We start from the raw sequence: 20,327 nt of genomic DNA, 5'->3' as shown, positions 1-20,327 counted from the left end.
AAAAATTTAAAAAAGAAAAAGATTTCCTTTTCAAGCTGCCATCTCTCTAGTTCTCTCTCCTGCCTTCCTCTTCCACCTGGGATTACATTGGACCTACTCTCATAATCCAGAATAATCTCTCTATCTCAAAGTAAACTTATTAGCAACCTCAGTTCCATCTGAAATTGTGATCCCACCCCACCCCTTTGTCAGGTAGCCTGATTTCAGGTTCAGGAGATTAGGACATGGACATCTTTGGGGACCATTTTTGTGCCTATCACATACATTAAACATATATAAAGATATGTCTTTACATTTTAGAGCTAGAAATATCCTTGACCAAATTCCTTTATTTATGCAGAAACTAAAGATGAGAGAAAGGAAGTCACTTTCCCAAGCCTGTCTTCCTAGATGACCCCATTAAATATTATCCCCAGAAACTACTAAACAGGTAGGTCCCCTCTCATTTTCCAGCCTCTTTAACAACAGCAGAATCTCATCTTTTATATTCAATGATCAACTGCAGCTATGGTTTTTAAAAATTTCTATCATTTGCATACACATAACCATCATATTGTCTAATGCCTGATATTCCCACTGATAATTTTTTAAATACTGAGGGAAAAGCCCCAGAAAGTAAGTCAAAAGTAAGTCAAATTCTGAGGTATTTTACAAGGAATCTTATAAGGATCCTGAAATACATGGCTGTCAGATGTGGTTGTCTGCTTATCAATTCTCTGTAGAAATGGGTAACTGTCTACTAATAAGGACATCCCAGTCCTGTTGGTCTCCCACTTGAGCAGAGGATTCCCAAAGCATTTTAATCTTGCCCACTCATAATAACAAGAACATATTCCTTCCTTTCCTCTTGAAGGCTCTTTCTTGTTTGCTCTGTTTTGACTCTAGTATTCAGGAAAAAGTATATTGATTCTGACAAATGACAGTAATTACAAATCATATATAAAAATAGACACTTTGTTTTAACTCACTTTTCTTGCATTGCAGATAGTCTGGAGCACTCAAAATATATTGAATGGAAGTTTAAGACTAAAAAAATGATAACTGAATTATTTTCTTCTTAAGATGAATGTGATCGAAGGGCTGTGAGTGTGTCCTTTATTTTAAAATATGATGAGACCATTTTCGACCCCATAGTAGAGTGAACAATCTAGAAAATACAAATCACTTTGAAACTTAAAGTTTGTGAACAACATGGATCTCCTTTACCAGGAATGTAAAATTGGCAAATGTGCAGAAACCACATTGATGGTATCACATTAGTCAACCAATGTGATGTATTTGTTCAGTAGTTTGGAGACAGTGACAATTACTACGTGCTTGAGTTTTTTTTGAAAACCAAAATGATAGAACATTAAAGTTGAAAAGGAATTTAGAGTGTATCAAATACAATTCTCATATTTTATCATTGAAGAAATTGAAGAAATTGAAGCTCCTCAAATTTAGGTGACTTACATAATATTTTGAATTTAGTATGTGTTGAAGCATGGATGTTTGTTAGATTAAGACTGGAATGCTTTTTACCATATACCTACACAAAGCTAGTGTGTGCTCACACATTTGGTTCAAAGCACATTTGATGACCTTCTACTAATTCCCATCCTATGCTAAGTTCTGTGCTAAAAGGAAGACCATGCTCTTGTCCTTAATGAATTTGGAATCTAACCCAAGGAGCAAAACAAACGTAAAGTATAGATAATATAAGGCACTTGATAGAAACATGTTTTCTCAGTTTAGAACTTTTTACTTACCAAGAATATTTCATTATTCTCACAATTAAACCTCGTCTTTTCCATTGTCTCCAAAATTATCTTTCCAATGTCTCCAGAATTATCATTCCAAAATTTGTATGTGACAAAGTTTTATTAAGTTGGTAGTTGTACATGCTCTCCATCACCTATCAGGCCCCTCTTAGTATGTCATGCCAATTCTTCCACTTTGCTTGCTACTTCCTAGCATTCTTCCCATGTGCTTCTCCTTGCCCATCTCATACCATTCGTTATTCCCTACCTGGGTCACATCATTGCATTTTTTTCCTTTTTGTCCATGTTAATTACAGAGATAGATCTTCAGACTAACAGATTATTTGAGTTGGAGAAATCTTTAAGTGTCTTGTTTTCAGGTTTTGAATCTGGAAAATGGTGTTTAATTTTATGTTTTTTTAATGGTTCTTCACACACAAACATTCCAAGACCCTGAGATGAAGACTGGCACTAATAAGGATGCAGCACATAGGACATCTTTAGCCATTGATATAGTTGGAGAAGACTTCATAGAGGAGATAAATATAGAGAATGAAGGAGTTAATTAGGAGATGCATCATATAACTACTTCAGTTTTCAAAAATGATTTTAAGATGGTCAAGGAAAGGTCTTCACATATTCCAGAAGATTAAAATGCAATGACACCACACTTTAGTCTTCCCCCTTGAACTTTCAAAACCTGCCAGTGATTGCCTTATTACATCTCCATTATGACATTTGCCAACATGCCAATAATGACCCAATATTTTGTCCAGTGAACCACAAAAGCTGCAAGGTAGATAAGGTACCAGAAATGTGATCAGAAAGTCCTTTACTGGGCTCACAATTCCCATAGTCTCCTTTATTGTGAATTTCCAAAAAAATTTCCAATCCCTTGCTCCTGGCCAACCTGCTTCTTTAAGATAGCCTTTCAAGTGCTTCTCTTTCCTTTTTTTCTTGCCAGAAGATATAGCAGTGTTCTCCAAAGACCAGAAGCATTTCAACTTGGAAAAACTGCTTGATTCCAGGAATGCTGAAGGAAATTCCTCAGCCTAATTAATTCTTTTACCTGTGACACAGCCTTAGCATCTTTCCAATTTATACCTAAGCTTTGTACCCCACGGTTTTAAGAATGTAGACATATCCACACTTCAGCTTTTTATAAAGCAATGTCCAACTCCAGTTCATCTTTATGAATAAAACTCTGCCCATAATTCCACTGAGTCCTGCAGTATACTGTAATCAGTTTATTCAACCTACCATACAAAAATCTACTTAGTTATACATGAGTACATTTTATCAATTATTGATTTATGAATGCTGAAGGTATGTTCCAGTCAGCATTTATGCACTAGGGTTTTATCATCTCCAAAGCAGTAACAATCTACTCTAGTGACACACTCTCTACTATTTAAAATTCCACACCTTCCATCTGATTACCCCATTAACCATTATGTTGTAGAGATTTTAAGGTAATTAAATGTCTCCCAACAGTCCTAGGCCTTTGTCCATAGACTCTTACTCTTGTCTGTAGTGGTGAACTCAGTGAGAAGCAATTGTCAAAATTCTGGACTGTGATGAGAGCACACGGCAACTACCTTAACAAGCACAACCCCATAGGCAAGGGAATTGCGATCACAATTAGAGGGGATGTCTGAACTTTGGCTCTGGACACTCCCCACTGACCTAAAATTCTTCATGTAACCTACTTCTCTTCAACTTTTGTGATACATTTTCTTTCTCGGCAGTTTCATGAATTTCCATGGATTCAATTTTCATTGAAAGTTAATGACTCTTAAATGTCTCTATATATTCTACAGAGGCACAAAACTCACCCAGCTAAAGCCATACTCTCTATCTTCCCTTTCTATACCTATCCCTTTAGCTTCATCATGTACCAGATATTAAAAATCAAAGGATCATATTTCTGAAATTGTTCTCAGTCAAGCACAGATCTCTCCTTTCCTTGTTTTGTTGTTGTTGTTGTTGTTGTTGTTGTTTGCTTGGACTCTGGTCAACTTGTGGTGATGAAGAAACACGAATCTGGAGTCAACGACCTGATACTCCTTTGGTCAATTCACTTAAGTCCCTGGGCTCCCAGCTTCTTTGTGTATAAAACAGAGAAAGTAAATATCTACCTTACAGCATTGCTTCAGGAATTTAAGGTGTTCACACATTTAGCAGGCTTTGAATGTAGTGTTGCACATAGCAAGCACTCAATAAAAATCACCTGTTGTGGTCACTCTCTGAAATGTTTCCTAGACTGCTTAATGTCAGTTTCTCTTGTGCAACCAATCAAGTCTTCTCACCAGAGTAAGGATGGTATTGCTAAAACAAAGATGTGTTCAGCAACCTCCTCCCCACAAACCACATACCTACTGTGTATTTCTTAGCTGTGGTTGATATTCTCAGTGTTTTATCCAAAGTGTTTTATCCATCTTGGCTTTGATACTCCACCCCCTATTCTCAGAACATACCTTGTTCCTCCACCCTTCTGCACTTTGTTCATGCTAGAGCTTATGTTGGAAATGCTCACAGGATCCCTTTATTTGCCTCTCAAAACCTATCTTGTCTTTCAAGACCAAGCAGAAGCATCACTTTCCTGAATTATGCCCTGACCCTCCTCTCAGTCAGAATTAATTTTTATCACATGTAAACTCCCACAGCACTTTTAGCTTACATTATTATAGCACATAACCACAGTAGGAATTGCAATGTAGTTATTTGTTGACAATTCTGCCCTGCCCCCACCCCCTGCCATTGTGACTTCCAGATCAGAATGCTAGAAATGGCATCCTACCCAAATGGGGTCACTCACTCACTCACCATGTTTAGCAGAGGACATTATTTTCCTGTTTATGGAATTGTATATGTTTTAGTTTCCATCTTAATTTGCTATGCAACTAATTGCAAAATGTATCACAGTGTATTTTTGACAACTTATGGAGCAATAAATTTAAATAATAGAAATGTTTCTAAGAGGGTAAGAGAAAGAACATTTGCTGTAAGGTAAGAAAGGGTGGCAGAAATGGGCAGTGATACCACTGAAGACGTGTGGTGTGTTTTCAACTTTTTCCTAATTTCTACCTTTGAACTTAATTCTAAAATAAGATAGTTTGTTACATGTATAAAGCACTTTTGGGTCTTAAAATAACCTTGTGAGGTAGACATGGCCAATACTATTCCCATTTGGCAAGGTGGAGAAACTAGGTTTCTAAGAGGTCAAGAATCACATATAGAATGACCAAGCTAGAAATTGATAGAGATTAGACAGAACCAAGATTGCCCCATAATTCAGGTGCCACACAGATTGGTTGGTGCCCCATGGGCCCAAATACACACACAGAAGATGGAAATGGAGACTCAGAATAAAGGCTATTCCTCCTCTCCTTTCTTTATAAGTTGATTTTTATGGGCATCTAAAGGAGAACACTTAGGTTATTTTGAGATGTGTGTTCACAAAGCATTAGAACAGCATATCAAAAGGTGAAAGATCAATCAGCAAGCCTACCTTTATTATTTGCCAAATTATTTTGACTGCATCGACAGCTTACATGGAACAGAAGGGATTTTTTCTAACAAATTATACTTATCTTTCAAAACCCAACTTAAGTTCTATCTCAGCTATGAAAATTCTTCTGACTGCTGAGGCCAGCATTGGCATTTCTCCCTTCTGAAATTGTAAGTAATATATCACAGTGATAGTATCACAGTGAACAAAATAGAATTTGCATGGATCCCTTATTTTCTAATAATAAAGTTATGTTACTTTTGTTTAATACCTTAAAGTAAGAACACCATTACATAAATTATATTGTTTACTTAATACAGCAATCACTGGGTATTGTATAATAAAGAATTTATCTGACCCTTTACCCAGGTCCTCCAGAAGAAACTTTCCTGGAATTTTGTAAGTGATAGAGGTTTCTTTGTTATTCATGTTGTGACCCTGAGGCCACATCTGAGTTTATGTTAATAAAGTAACATATGATGGGCCTCTACATAGTTTCTGGATGGAAGCCAGCCACACTGGAGAAAACAACCATGTTACTAGAGTGTTGGGGCTTTAAGCCATGTGATATCAACCTAACCTCTCAACCACCAAAGAGGTGCATGGCCTATAATTAAATCAGTCACATCTTTGTAGGAAACACCAGTAAAAACTCTGGACATTGAAACTCACGCTAAGGCTTGGGTGAGCTTCCTGGTTGGTGAATACTTTGATTGATGCATTGTGAGGATGATATACCCTGATTCCATGGAAGGGGACATGGAAGCTCCATATTCAGGATGGTGCTAGATCTCACCCTGTGGGTCTCTTCTTTTGGTTGGTCCTGATTTTTATCATTAATAATAAAACTGTTATCCTAAGTAAGAGGGTTTTGCTGAATTCTATGAGTTGTATTAGTGAATTATCGGACCTAAAGCGATAGTGGAAGCCACCAAGTTTGTAGGAAGTTAGTTGGTCAGGGTTTGGGTGGCCTGGAAACCCCAGAACTTGTGATCATTGTCTGAAGTGAAGACAGACTTCAGCATCTATATCCTTAACTTGTGAGGTCTGCACTAACTCTAGATAGTGTCAGAATTGCATTGCAGTATTACAGTGCGGTGATGAACTATGGAAAAAATCAAAATAAGCTTTCTTTTACAGATGCAGTAACTGAAAACAAAAGAGTTTAGGTAATGTGCCCAAAACCAAACAGCAAGTTGGAGTGAATTAGTGCTAGACTTAATTGCATTGCTTTTATTACTCTTATCTACATTGTGCTCTCTGTCAATAATGTATGCTAGTTTTACAGAAGTTAAGACTAAGGCTATACAATCTGTCCCTTTGTTTGCATCTAACACAGTGACCAGTCTATGTTTGGACAAATGCAATAATAATCAATACAAATATTCTTATTGATTAAGTTCATGAACTTCTTAGTTAAATATTTCTGTATACCTAATCCTTACCATGACTGGGTTTACGTTTAGGTTGAAAGGAATATTTTAAGTTGGAAGCGGCACGGTGGAGGCGGGGGGGTGGGGGTGAGGAGAGAGGAAATAGGTATAAGTAATTGGCAAATGTGGGAGCAGTCGATTCCTGATTTGTAGCCAAAATAGATTTTCTGGTGGGCTCAAAGACTTTTTAAAATACTTCGTGAGGTTGTCTTTTTGTACGACTGATCTTGTTTGTATTCAGGGATGTTGAGACTATATTTGGCCTGTTTCCTGAGAATGGTGTGCAGGGTCAATAATGTGGTGCTGTTTGCCCTGAAAAACAAACATTTACCCCTACCTTTGAGCATATGTATCTCCATTTGGGGCATACATTGTGGGATCCATCCTCATCGGTTAAATGACCCTGAAATGAGATCACCTACCTGTTCTCCAAAGAGAATTGAACTGTCTTCAGGTAGAATTGATATTGGTCCCAGTAGCCATTTGGATTTGATTAGAACAGATCAGGTAGAAATGAGAGGGGTCGTCATCCTATAAACAGGGACTGTCTCCTTGAGATGTCTGATCCTCTACCGAATCTATTCCTATGATGCTCTGATAAGAATGTCATTTGAATTCACACAACCATTTTGCCCTTAGAGATGGAAAGAACACCCCTGAGAAATTAGCTTCCAAAGAAAACTGTCTCAAGCAATTTCTCTTTTTTTCTTTTTCTATAGATGTCCTCAGATGCATATTTTCCTCTATTAATCTAAACTTATACAAATTAGCAGTATGATGATGTACAAGCTTAACAATAGAATAATTTTTTTTTTACTTCAATCATGTGTTTTCCCTTTCATGGCCTAGTTGCCAAGGACCCATAATCTAAAATCCCGGCATTTCTTTTTAATTCTATGAGCCAAAATCCATCATTTTTGAATATTTTCAAGACAGGGAATCTGAAAGATTTATTCTGATCATTAATCAGTCCCCTCCAATTAAGTTCAATTATACCCTATAATCATTGCTATAATTATTGATTGATTAATCTTTCAACTATTAATTAAAAGTCTTAATTAAACTTTTTCTGATGTTATTTAAGCTAAAATATAATGATTATGCAATTTCCCTAGTATATGCAACATGCCCTACTAGCCTTATGATAAAGTCGTAGTCTACTAGCTATGAATCACTGACTAGTGGAATCTAAAATGAGTGAAATACTCTCCTTCATTCCCCCTTCCGACACACGCATGCATGTGTGTGGACATACTCAGGTTCATGGGTAAAAAGTTGAGAAGAGTGAGCTATGTAGAATAGTTAAATATAATAAGAATCCTAGAACCATAGGTGGTGGTAGACTTTTTCACAAACCTAATAGGCTGGAATCAAGACACAGTTTAAAAAAAATAAATTTGCAAGATATTCATTTTTCTTATGTACCACCCAACTGCCCAAACTTACTCATGTGTGTTTGCAGGAGAGAGGCAGATTTCAGCTGTGTGAAGCTGTTGGTATGGCCTTTGTAGGGAACTGGGTTTATGTGTTTGACAGGAAGTAGGGAAGAAGAGTAATGTGTACTCTCAGTAGAAATCCTATCCCAAAGACTTTGAATTCTTATCATTTTTAATCCTCTCAAAACCCCCAAGGGAATAATTTATGTCCATTTTATAGATGAGGAAATATAATTGGAGAAGGAATCAATATTTGAACCCATACCTATCAAACTTCTAATTTGCCATAATATTCTTGATGTTTTTGTGAGATGTACTGGGATAAACAAACAATCAGTCAATCAAACAGACAAACAAACACAAATACTTGTTTAACAGAAGAGGATATTTTTGGAATCACATACATGGGGTTCAAATAGAAGCTCTATTGATAGTTTGTGACCTAGGCCAAGTACATAAAGCTTTGGAGTCTAGGGTTCCTGATTTATAAATTGGGAATAAAATATAACTTGCAGGATTTTGTTTTCAGGATTAATAACAATGGCTGGCATAAGAGGGTCTTCATCAATGGCAGATATAACTTGCTGCTTAATACATTCTTTTTCTAAAGTTACTAGATCTTTTTTTTAGTCCTTCCTCACTACTGACCACTGTCTGACTTCAAGGAAGCTATTTCCCATTCACATACTCCACCCTCCATCTCTGTCTGTTGTGTTTCATAGAATGTTAGTAGCTGCAGCAATCTTAGGAATTCCATTGACCAGAGCCCCATGCCATGATGAGGACACTGAGGCCTGGAGAGGGTTAAGGCGTTGCCTGTGGTTGCACTGCTAATTACTGACAGAATCAGGTCTCTAGACTCCCAGTTCAGAGAGCTCTTTCCACTACTCCACATTGTCCCTCAAGCTAACATTTGCCCTACATTTTTTACAGGGTTGTCATGAGGATCAAATATGATTAAATATGGGAAAGTGCTTTAAAAAGTGCAAAATTATGCACAAGAGCAAAGCATTACTATTAATGGGCTTCTTACTTGGCTTCTTTGGGTAGAAATGGAATGTTATTTAAAGTGGCTTTAAAGGTGTTTTTAACTGTGAAATGCTATGAAGTTGTGTTATTATGTCTTGCAATGAGAGTACCAGGACTTGAAGAGGAGTCAGTGGGGCACATTTCCCTTCTGTTAGTGAAATTCTATCATGGGTAGGATGGTTTTCTGACATGATTCAATTGCAGATAGCTTATTTGGGGGGTGATCCCAGGAAACTCCATTAAGGGAATGGAGAGGTAAGACAGGAAAGGTGAAGAATCCAATAACTGGTATATTATTAAGCCACTTACTACTTTGGGCAGCTGGGGCTCCACCCTCCCCTGCCCACCCGCACTCCCCCTCCCCCCTCCCCCCTTCCCAGAAACATTGGAAACACTGGAAGTCAGCTTAAGGAGTGTGGGTCAGAGGTACCATACCTGAGCTGATAGTTAGGGTATTTATCCACAATTCTGATCAGCCCTTGCTTAAGGGTATCCCACACAAGGCAGTAACTCACCTGTACCTTGCTCATAGTACTGAATGAGTATTCATGGGTAAAGAATACCCTGAGGCAAGTAGATGCCAGTGCTTATGGTTCAAATCTGGTGAGCTTGCTTGAAAATCTGGTGAGCTTGTTGAGGCGATATGAGCCTTCAGGACGAGCAACCTCTGTTTTTGTGACCTCTTAGAAGAAACCAAGCTCTCTGCTTTCAAGAAGTCAGCAAAACTTGTGCTTACATATATCGTCCTTATTTAGGTCAAATCAAAGAAGGACTATATTAATGGGGATTACTTGGGACATGAGAATAGTGCAAAAGATGTTTGTTGATGGCAGAGAAGTCTGGGCTCACCGACACTGCCTCTGTTGTTTACTGTACCTCATAATCTATGTTTTCTGAACAAATACTGTGTCTCCAGAGACAAGTCGGTTGATAGGGCTCAAACATAAGCTGGAAAATGAGATATTATTGCATTGCCACCAGCAAACTTTCAAGTTTCCTTTTCTCTGGATACCCTCCTAATATCCCCAGCTGTCAGAAATACCTTACCAGAACTGCCAACTTGGGTTAGTATTCTTCTGTTGTGCCCCTAATTATTTCTTTTACACCTTTCCATTTCTTAGCCTTTGGCTTTCATTTGGCTCTTAGACAAAATAACAATATGAGAAATTTATACATCCAAAGATGTGAATGCTAGGTTAGAATTTATAGTATTTTTCTTGCCAGAAGTTCGTGTATTTTTACAGTCGATTCCTAGAGCTCTGAAAAAAATGTGCTCAAAAATATTAATGCTAAATGGTGACCTTCAGGCACTATAGAGAATCAGCTACTCTATGCCTAAAACTCTGTTGAGGAGCCATTGAATAATATAGCCTGGAAACCTTTTTTCAAGGTAGCCAATTAAGAAAACCACAGACACCACAGAGAATCAAGTCATTCTCTTCACCTGGAATTCCATTCCTTGATTGCAGAGCTGATCCCTGAAGAATCAGTTCAGCATCTCTTCCTAAAGTTGGCCTGATAATACCATCTCTTATTCATATTCATTTTTTGTTAAACATCTATAGCACACATCACACATTTTTTATTTTTTGCTAGTACTACATGAGTGACACTCTTACCCCCACAACCAGATTGTAAGTCACTTGAGGGCAAGAATGTATTTTGTTTATTCTAAACTACTGTCAAGCCCTCATAATTAGCTAAACCAGGGCTATAGGTGAGTATTCACACACATTCACTCTTCGGCTCTAACCATGAGGTTTGTGAGGTGGCTATTAGGCTAATTAGGCTGACTGAGAAATCAGGTTCAAGGAGATGAGAAGATTCACTTCAATATTCCTGTACTCTTTTCATGATGCCCAGTGTGCTTCATATGCAAGGTGTGGAGCAGAGAATGGAACTTTATATTTTCTTTCACAAAAGGTCACATGCCATGCTCTCTCCATTCCACAGGTATCATGTGACTTCCTATAGAATATAGCAAGTGTGTGCACTGGAGTTAGAAGATCCAAGCCTAAGACATTGCCCTGCCACTTCCCAGCTCTATGCAAGTCTGACCGTCCATTTCACTGCCTGTGAAGTGAGCAGATGCTTGTTCTACCCCTCTCATAAAGTTTTATAGACTCAAATAAAATAATGAATGTGGAAGCACTTACCATAGTTAAGCACTTATCACAGTTATTATGACCATGAACTTTGGAGTCAGACATGGGGTTAAATACCTGCCCATCACTACCATTTGTGCAAAGTTGAGCAAATTACTCATCTTCTCTGTCTCAGTTTTTTTTTTCCTTTGAAATAAGAATAATCTTTCATCCAGAGTTGTTTTGATGATTAAATAGGATCATACTTGAAAATGGCCTATGACATGTTAAATATTGATAAATGTTAGTTATTTGGCTATTGTGCTATTGTTGTTGTCATTATTACACATTTCTAAGCAAATATATGCCATTATTATAGAGATAATATTAATGTAATGGAAAAATATTGGGCTTTAGAGACCCATGAATTGGCTTCTTATCCTGGTCTTATTTTGGCAAATTATTTCATATGACACCAGTGCAATTCAGCTTCCTCAACTATAAAAAAATGACATGCACCTCACAAGGTCTCTGTGAGTGTTAAATAAGATGATGTATATAAGCATGTAGGGAAATATCTGGTAATTCATTGACATCCAAAAATTGGATTCTTTCCTTCCCATACTTTAGTTATAGGGGTTGATTTTGAGTGCCTTGAAGGTTTTAGGGTAGTGTTATTGACGTTTCTCTTTGAAGTTTTATAATTTTTAGTATGTTTGTCAAGCATGTAAATATGTATAACATAACAGATACCAAAAATCATAAAACACACTTAGTTGTTAGATACAGAACTATTAAAATTATCCTGGAAAGATGTCCCATTTTTCTAAAAGTAGAGGGGAAGTGGGGCGCCTGGGTGGCTCAGTCGGTTAAGCAGCCGACTTCGGCTCAGGTCATGATCTTGTGGTCCGTGAGTTCAAGCCCCGCATCAGGCTCTGTGCTGACAGCTCAGAGCCTGGAGCCTGTTTCAGATTCTGTGTCTCCCTCTCTCTGACCCTCCCTATTCATGCTTTGTCTCTCTCTGTCTCAAAAATAATAAACGTCAAAAAAAAATTGTTAAATAGAGGGGAAGGACAAGGGATGGGGAGAATATCATCAACAGTCAATTTCTTTTATGGCAGATGTATTGGGTGCATCTTGATATATGGCTCCTCCCTGGCAGGTGCCACTTCTGTGGAAATGCTGCAAAGCTCACGACATCTTTGGGACAATATATGAAGTGCCAGCTAATGGATAAAAATATGGCCTACTTTATAAACTCACTTGTGTCAGACACTTATGTTGCTTCTAAGAGTGGCAGAAATCAGTAATGAGCAGAAAATTATAATCATCAAATAAACAGGTAAAACCTACAAGATCCAAGACTTTAGTGAATCTCTGTTGAGCAACAGTGTCTATAAAGGAGGAGAGTTGAAGCTTTTCAGCTGCTCAGCTGGAAACTGAAGGAAGACTTCAGGATCAGGAATTGTCATTCATTTCTAAGTTCAGGAAAGTATTGAGGATTACCACTAAGAGAAGTCACCTTGGCATTTTCTCAATAATACTAAGACTTGATTTTTGCTTGTTTGTTTGTTTACTGTGCTTGCCATTTATTCCTAGAGCTCTATCTTACCTCATATGTATCCAGAATGCTCCAGAAACCAAGTGCTGCACCCAGGTAGTTTTGTAAGATAATTGATGCCTGTAGATGACCTCCTTTACCCCATTGCCCAGCCATGTTGGCTGGGAACTTCTAAGCAGTTTCTTAAGCTTGCCTGACTTATAAGCAAAGAAAATGGAAGAGAAAATCAACATAATTCATTACTGTTCTGTGCAATAGTACAGTTTCCTGTCTAGTGCTCTTGATAGCTGTCAGTTGTCACATTTGAAGTCGCATTCTTTAATACCATCCCCTTCACTTCTGTCCACCCACATTTCTAACAGACACACACTCTATTTGCTTCGTGGGTTCTTAAGTTGAATAGAAAAATTGATTATATATTTTTTTCTTTAATGAAAGTCATGGATTTCATGTATGAACTTCTTGACAATTATTTTGTGAACTTTGAGCCTCACCTTAAGAGCTGTTCTCTAGAAGGTTGTAGTTGTGTGACTTCTCATTTTGGCCTAAGTGTTTTTATGCTTCATGTGGGTCTCTACTGGAAAACCTCAAATCTATACCTACAGGATAAATGCACTGCAGACAGTGGGACTTATTGGTCCACAGGAAGATGACATAAAATATGGTAGATCCACAACCTGGAGATACATCATTAAATCAGTGTGTTGTTAGTCCTTCACAAATTTCAGCAATTGATTTCATGTCTTTATACATCATAACAACTTCTATCATGTGTCCAATTTTAGTAACTCACTAACTTCCTTGTTTGGTACTCACTTTGGGGTTAAGCCATAACTTTGAACCCCTAAGTGCCATCAATATTTTCCTGAAGACTGGGTGCATGGCTGGGTTCTAGACTCTCTTTTCCACTATTGGACCTCTCTGGCCCCAATGATGCATCTATGTAAATATCTACTTACTAACGCTCACTAAACTTTCCAAATTATTTTCTCCATCTTGGTGCTGAGATACTTGCCCATTGGTTGCATTATGTCTCTCTAATGTTCACGCCTAATTATTTGAGTTTCCTTTTATTAGCTCTCACTGATAGCTTTCTTATTTCCTGGGTTTCTATCCTGGCAGGTGTTTCTAGTCATTTTCCAGCCTAAGTTGTCATCAACTTATTACTAAAAGCATTCTCTAGCACTGCTCCTTTCTTCCTTCCTTCTTCTAGTACTACTTCCATCAATTCAATAATATATTTTAATAGGTAGAATATTAATAGATCAACAATCTTTTTCTGACTTGACATATTCAAATGTCATTGGCAAAACCCTGCTGCATGAAGCCTGTAACATGGTAGTTTAAATACTTAGAGCTCTTACTGTGCTCTCTTTCCATGTCTCAGCATTCCTATCTCCATAATTAGAGACAGATACTTCACCTCACGACCCAGCCTACCCCCGACATGTACAATAAAGCATACGTTTGTAATCCAAGCTTTTGTTGCTGCAAAAGATTACTTCCCATATAAAGAACAAGTTGGTGGAAACTTCATGAACAATCGAGAAGAAAGTAGGTAAATACCACACAATGGCCTCAAGCGGACATCCAAGTCCAGTAAAAGGGGGAAATGTTTTAATTGTAATCTTTTCACACACAAAAACATCAACAACAACATTTTTTTCACTGAGAAATAAGTACCAGTGTGGTTCAGATTTCCTTTTTTTTCCCTTCAAAACTTTTGAGATAAAATTTTAAGGTCAAATATCCTCTACAGCTCTAAGTTTTACCTTTAGATAATATTTATACTTAGCTCATAAGTCACCTCTGTTGGCAGCTTCTTTTTTTCTCCCCATCTCCCTTTTGTCCCATAGAGGAAATGGGCACATGAATCCCCCTGGGTGGTTTCTCTGGGGCTAAATAATGGCTCTACTGAGAGAGATCTACTCTGGCCCAGGAGAAGACTTCCCCTCTCTCTCCAACATAAATAAGGCCAAGATTTTCCTCTACAGGGGCTGATAGACCTTACAGCCTGGCCAAATGGCCTTTTGATGTCATAACACTAGGGAAAGATTCTAGGAAAAGTGATCGAGGGAAAATCTTAAATGTTCTCTGCTTCATTCACTTGAATTCAACTCATTAACAACCACCAATCACTCACCACCAACACCTACTGGAAATTTAACACACATTAGCATGCTTATTAAAGATTGGTCTTTCTTATCATGCATGGACTTATATACATTGATTCATTTAATAAATGTTAGGTACCTACTGTATACTCTTCTATGCACAGTAAATACAAAGACGTATAAGACGGTTTCTGTACCTGATGAATTCTATGAGTGACTTTTTAAATTAAGATAATTACTTTGATAAACTAAGTTTTAGAAAAAGTTCATAATTAATAAGCTTCTCATCTCACTGATATCGACATTTAAAATGTAGACTGCAATGAAAAAAAATGTGTGCTGTACAATGTAGGGCCTGTATTTTACGCATTTCAGATAGCATCATGTTGACAACCAATTGCAGAGCCAGATTTATATGTTTTGTAAGTGGTTAGGTAGTGTTTTCTTTCACAATACATTCAAAACTTTTAGTTACAGGTATATCAAAATTGATCAATGCACTGCATTAGGTATTAACGTCATTATAGGTATGGCACAAGGACTCCCAGTGGACTGAGTGAAGAAAGATGATGAGCAACTTTGTGCCACGTACTGTGCTAAGTTCTTAATGTCCATTATTTTATTTGTTTTATAACATCACTGAATATGTTCTTTTTATCCTCACATTTTACAACTAAGAAAACTGAACATTGGAGGCATTTGCAACAATGATGGATGCACTTGCTAAAGATTGCCAAAGCTATTAAATGGAAAACCTAGTATTTGAATCCATATGTACCTGACTCTGCAGACTGACTATTAACTTTGTTTACCTCAGTACAATTAAAAACTCGGTGGGGAGACAGGTCATGTACCAAGAAAAATGGTAGCCAGTAATAAAAAAGCCAATTATGATAAATGTATCATGATTGATTTGGATAGACAATTATGTGGTATGAGTTTTATCAGTCGTGCTTAATTTTGTTGTTTCTTTTCTCTTGTATTCCTACAACATTCCCTAAAATAGCATGAACTGATAAATATTGTTAGCTCAGTTAATTATTTGGTATTGTAAATTTTAAGCAAAATATTGGAGCAGAACTGAGTTTTTTCTTTAGTGGATGTGATATCTGATAGGAAGTAGGTTGAGATAGTCCTCATTCTTAGTAGAAATAGATACTTTCTTTCTACCATCTTCCAACATTCCTGACAGACAACAAATGGCTTCTAGAGTTTATGAACAACAGAATCATCTTATTTGACAGGTATGATTCTAACCTTTGACTCTTCTCAAAGATCAAACTCACTTTTATAACGGAAAGCATGTCATAGCTTTGAATATACCTTTATATAGGCAGCAGGGTTAAGTACCAGGTGACTATATTGTTTATATGTGTTTCACTGCAGTTTTGAAAAGAAGAATCAAAGGTCTAATTACTTTACAGACACATTCTAAAGGTTTGGGGAGCTATTTACAGCATGGTCATAAAGTGAGGCGATAGCTCAATTTTAAGATCTACAGTAATGGGCAGAACATACCCTTTAATTAGAAGCCTCTCTCATTCCAAACTCATCTCTCCCACTTTCTGTCTCATTTTTAAGACTCCAACTATGTGCAAGATTTCCACATCTAAACTTCCATTGAATTTACCTGTCAATTTTGTAAAATGACTAGGTTTGTGTTTTGAAAACAAAATAGGCTATTTCTAAAAATATTGTTATTCAAAAACAACTTGTTTGAAACTATTGAGAAAGATAGTGTAGTTTCTAGTCCCTGGCTTGTACTATTAAATCATGAAGATGATAGGTCAATTTTGAATGATTCTTTAAAATCTGTGACACCTGGATAGACATATGGAACTCACCTATACAGACCAGTGAAATTAGGCATAAATAGTGAACACTTGAGTCATTACGATGGGTAAGTAGGCTTTTATACAGGGGTGTTTCCACCAGCCTTCATATCAAATACATCAGTGGCTTCTTTCTTTGCCTATATATGAAATAGACCCTGTCCTGACATGGATTTAAAAAAATGCCTTGCCTTTCCCATCTCCTGCACATCAGCACACACGGTAGGCTACATTTCCCCAAAGTTCAGAGAGGGTTTTCTCCCGCCCTGCATCTCTACCTGCCACACAGGCCTCTCACAGCTCACAGAGAGACACAGCCTGAAATGCACTGCCGGGCTTTGAATGCTCTCTGAATAGCTCTTGTCAGTCAGGAGCCTGCATTTCATGTTTCAGATTTTTCCCAGGGGGCTTTGATGTTAATCCATTTCACACTTCTAACACATCTGTTCTTCTTCAGGCTTTCTTATCTTTTCTGAGCATTCAAATATATGTGTGTGTGTGGGGGGGAAACTTTTGGCTGTCATTGTGCAGTTTCTGAAATGAGACTTTAATGATGAAGCACATTCCACCTCCCCTCATTGATACTCAGTTCTAACCACACAAGATGCTGTATGTGAGTCATATTTATCTACCATTTACTACCACCCCCATTAGGATCAGATGGCCTGGATGCTGGAAATAATTTAAAAAGCCACTTAGGTATTTAGGAAAGATGTGCAAATCTTGTTTGTGTTTTTGCCATGTGCCTAGTCAAGGCAAGGTACTGAAGAAATGTAAGGGGCCTGTAAGAGCAGTGCTGCTATTAAGCAGCATGAAGTTCCCCTGGTCAATGAAGATAACAAGTAAAACATTAAATAATCATATAATAACATTAAAAAAATAGTTCAGTATGGCAATACAGTTGATTGCACAATGCAACATATGAATGATTGGTAACAATGACATGACCATTGATTATTACACAACAACAGAGGAAGAAAAAGTGACTCTAGGCTATCGTAAGCTGAGAAGGCTTTGGTGGGAAGGAGGTGTGGCCAGAAGGTAGAGTGGGAATTATATATAAGCTGGATAACTAAAGTTATCTAGCATGGATAGAATATATCTTTTTTGTTGGCAGGCATATTGCAATTGCTAAGATAAGTGATTTGGCCTGGTTTTAGCCCTCAGCAGGCTTGTGATTTCTAAGAGCAATAAAGGGAAAAGAAAAATAAGAATTTTGAAATAATAATATGCATGATAGTCTATATATTCCTAGAATGAACGACTATAAAAATTAATACCAAGGTACTTATTCTTTTTTTAATACACTCTTTCAATCCTATTCTTTTGTGAAAAAGTAACTACTCCTATCCTGATAAAATAAGAACAGCTCTGCAAAATGCTACAAAGTGCCATATTAGATCTATTACATGAATTTAAATGGAGGCTATTGTCAATGTTATCTGTCTTTCTTCTCCTTTCACTGAATGAAACATGGACAAATTTAATCTATAAACTGCTTTGCAGAACACTCTACAGTTACTACAGAATTTCATCATTAAGCATACATGTTACAATTAGCAACGTGCCTTATAGGACTTCTTGTCTGGGATTAAAAGTAACTAAAGAAAAGTGAAATATTGTTTAGTCTTCACAGGAATTTAGAATCAGAAGCTGAACAGCAATTTTTTATCATGTTGTTCAAGTCCAGACCTTGACCAATGTGGAGAGATTACAGACAGACATATTTTGATATAACTTGAGAAAATTCTAACTATAGCTCTCCAACAGTAGAAATGCATTACAGGAGAGAATGACCATCCATCCAGCATATTTTAGTAAGAATTCTGACATGGGTGAAATCTTGTTTCTAAAACAAGTTTTCGGTCTTCTTCAATGCTTACAGTGCTTCCAGTAATTCAGAAATTCTATGATACAGCCATATCATTTTATGCAAGATGAGATATAAAAATGAATGTCCTAACATGCAGTGACAGTTGAGTGTCATGGGGGCCAGTGGCTATGTGGGATGTGTGGTGGTGGGTTATCTTCCATAACCCTTCATGTATCATGCTTAGACAGGTGGATGATGGATGGATGGATAGTAGATTTATAGATAGATGCAAATAACACACATCATAAATATATGTATATTTCCCTTCTTCTAAATATATACTAACTTAATATTTTTCCCACTGGAAGTGATAAGGAAAATGTTGAATGCCAAGCTGCAGGTAGTATGTTGTCTAAGTCAGCTAATAAGGAGGGACTAGAAGGTCTGGGAACTGATCCTGCATATTTATTGCTCTCTTTTTCCTTCATTAACACTCAGCCTCAGTTCAAACTGTCTTTATTATTTCCCTCATAATAAATGACTTAAAAGAAACAAAATGGATAAATTTTGATGATTATGTCAAGCATCTGGCTGCAGCAGCAGCAACAACAACAACAACAACAACAACAACAACAACAACAAACTAAGTGCATCTGACATAATAAGATTCTGGCTTACAAAATGTCAAATCTCCATAGGCCTAATGTTATATGCCATAAATTTACAACTTTAGCTTTAAAACACAAGTACTCCTCATTTGCTCTTTTGGTTGTGATATTGAAACCTTAAGGTGTTCTTTTTGTGATATCACTTTTTCACAAAGTTTAAGAATTCAACCCTTAGAGTATTTGCTATAACTCATGATGGTAACTCCTGATCTCTGAGCCAATGAGGCTGCTGTGTAAGTCAGCTAATTCCAGCCTAACCTCTGACAGCTAATTGGTAAACAAAACAATGAGAAGATTTAAAATATTAAATTAAATCTTGAATTACCTTCAACCCATTAGCACATTGTATTGTTGAGCAGTGATTTCAGTAAATGAGAATTCTAGGTAGAATGAAACACAAAAGACCAAAAAAAAAAAAAAACCTAATCATACAGATTATCCAACACAGGCACTTAAATTACCACTCCTGTTTTATAGTTATTATCATACCTCTATAATCCATGTCCCTTTACAAGGCTATTCAAGCTATAACACATGACAGGCAGTGCATTGCTCTGCTATTTATAAGGTGCCTTGGGTCATGTTATATGGCATAAGACTAAAGGCAGAATGACTTAAACCACCCAAGAAGTGCAATAATCCCTAACAAATGCACAGCCTGGAGTGTCTTATTGCTGTTATGAAATGAAATGCATACATTAAACTAAGAAAAATTGTCAGACCCAGAGCATTTATTGGGAATAATAAACATGTCTGTCTATCCATTGATGCATTTTTCCAGCCTATAGGAATCAGAAGTGATTGTCCCAGCCCCAAAGATTATCTCTTGTTTCTGAGATGCAAACTGCATCAATCTTGTTAGTTTCAAACTTCCCCTACCATTACAAAAAGAACCCATTATACCAACACCTTTTAAGCTGGTGGCTTTCTTTCCCTAACATTCTCCTGTTTCCACTAGGTTTGATTTTAGTAATGATCCATGTAGGCTGGAGGAAAACATCAGGTCCAACAGATAATGAAATGCAATTTAAGAATACAATGAAAATAGACTTGAAAAAGATGTACTTCCATTGCTTGTTTGGATTACGGTAAACTGAGAGCAATGAT

At 37.1% G+C, this 20,327-nt stretch overlaps 1 long non-coding RNA gene across 3 annotated transcripts in view; it reads left to right on the top strand.

The window, feature by feature from the left end:
• Window positions 1–20,327, top strand: part of LOC109493426 — a 530,781-nt gene that overhangs the window by 314,036 nt on the left and 196,418 nt on the right. Inside the window, exon 3 of one of the 3 annotated variants that reach the window (XR_006588309.1) lies at window positions 11,102–11,693. The exons of the other annotated variants lie outside the window; for them this stretch is intronic. This is a non-coding gene — a long non-coding RNA (uncharacterized LOC109493426). Of the gene's footprint in view, window positions 1–11,101; window positions 11,694–20,327 lie in introns of those variants that run through there. 3 annotated transcript variants of the gene reach the window in all.

The sequence above is a fragment of the Felis catus genome, chromosome D3 (genome assembly GCF_018350175.1).
Source record: "Felis catus isolate Fca126 chromosome D3, F.catus_Fca126_mat1.0, whole genome shotgun sequence".
In the NCBI taxonomy this organism is placed as follows: domain Eukaryota; kingdom Metazoa; phylum Chordata; class Mammalia; order Carnivora; family Felidae; genus Felis; species Felis catus.
Note: the sequence above shows the minus strand (reverse complement) of the source record. Positions and strands in the feature narration are given on the sequence as shown.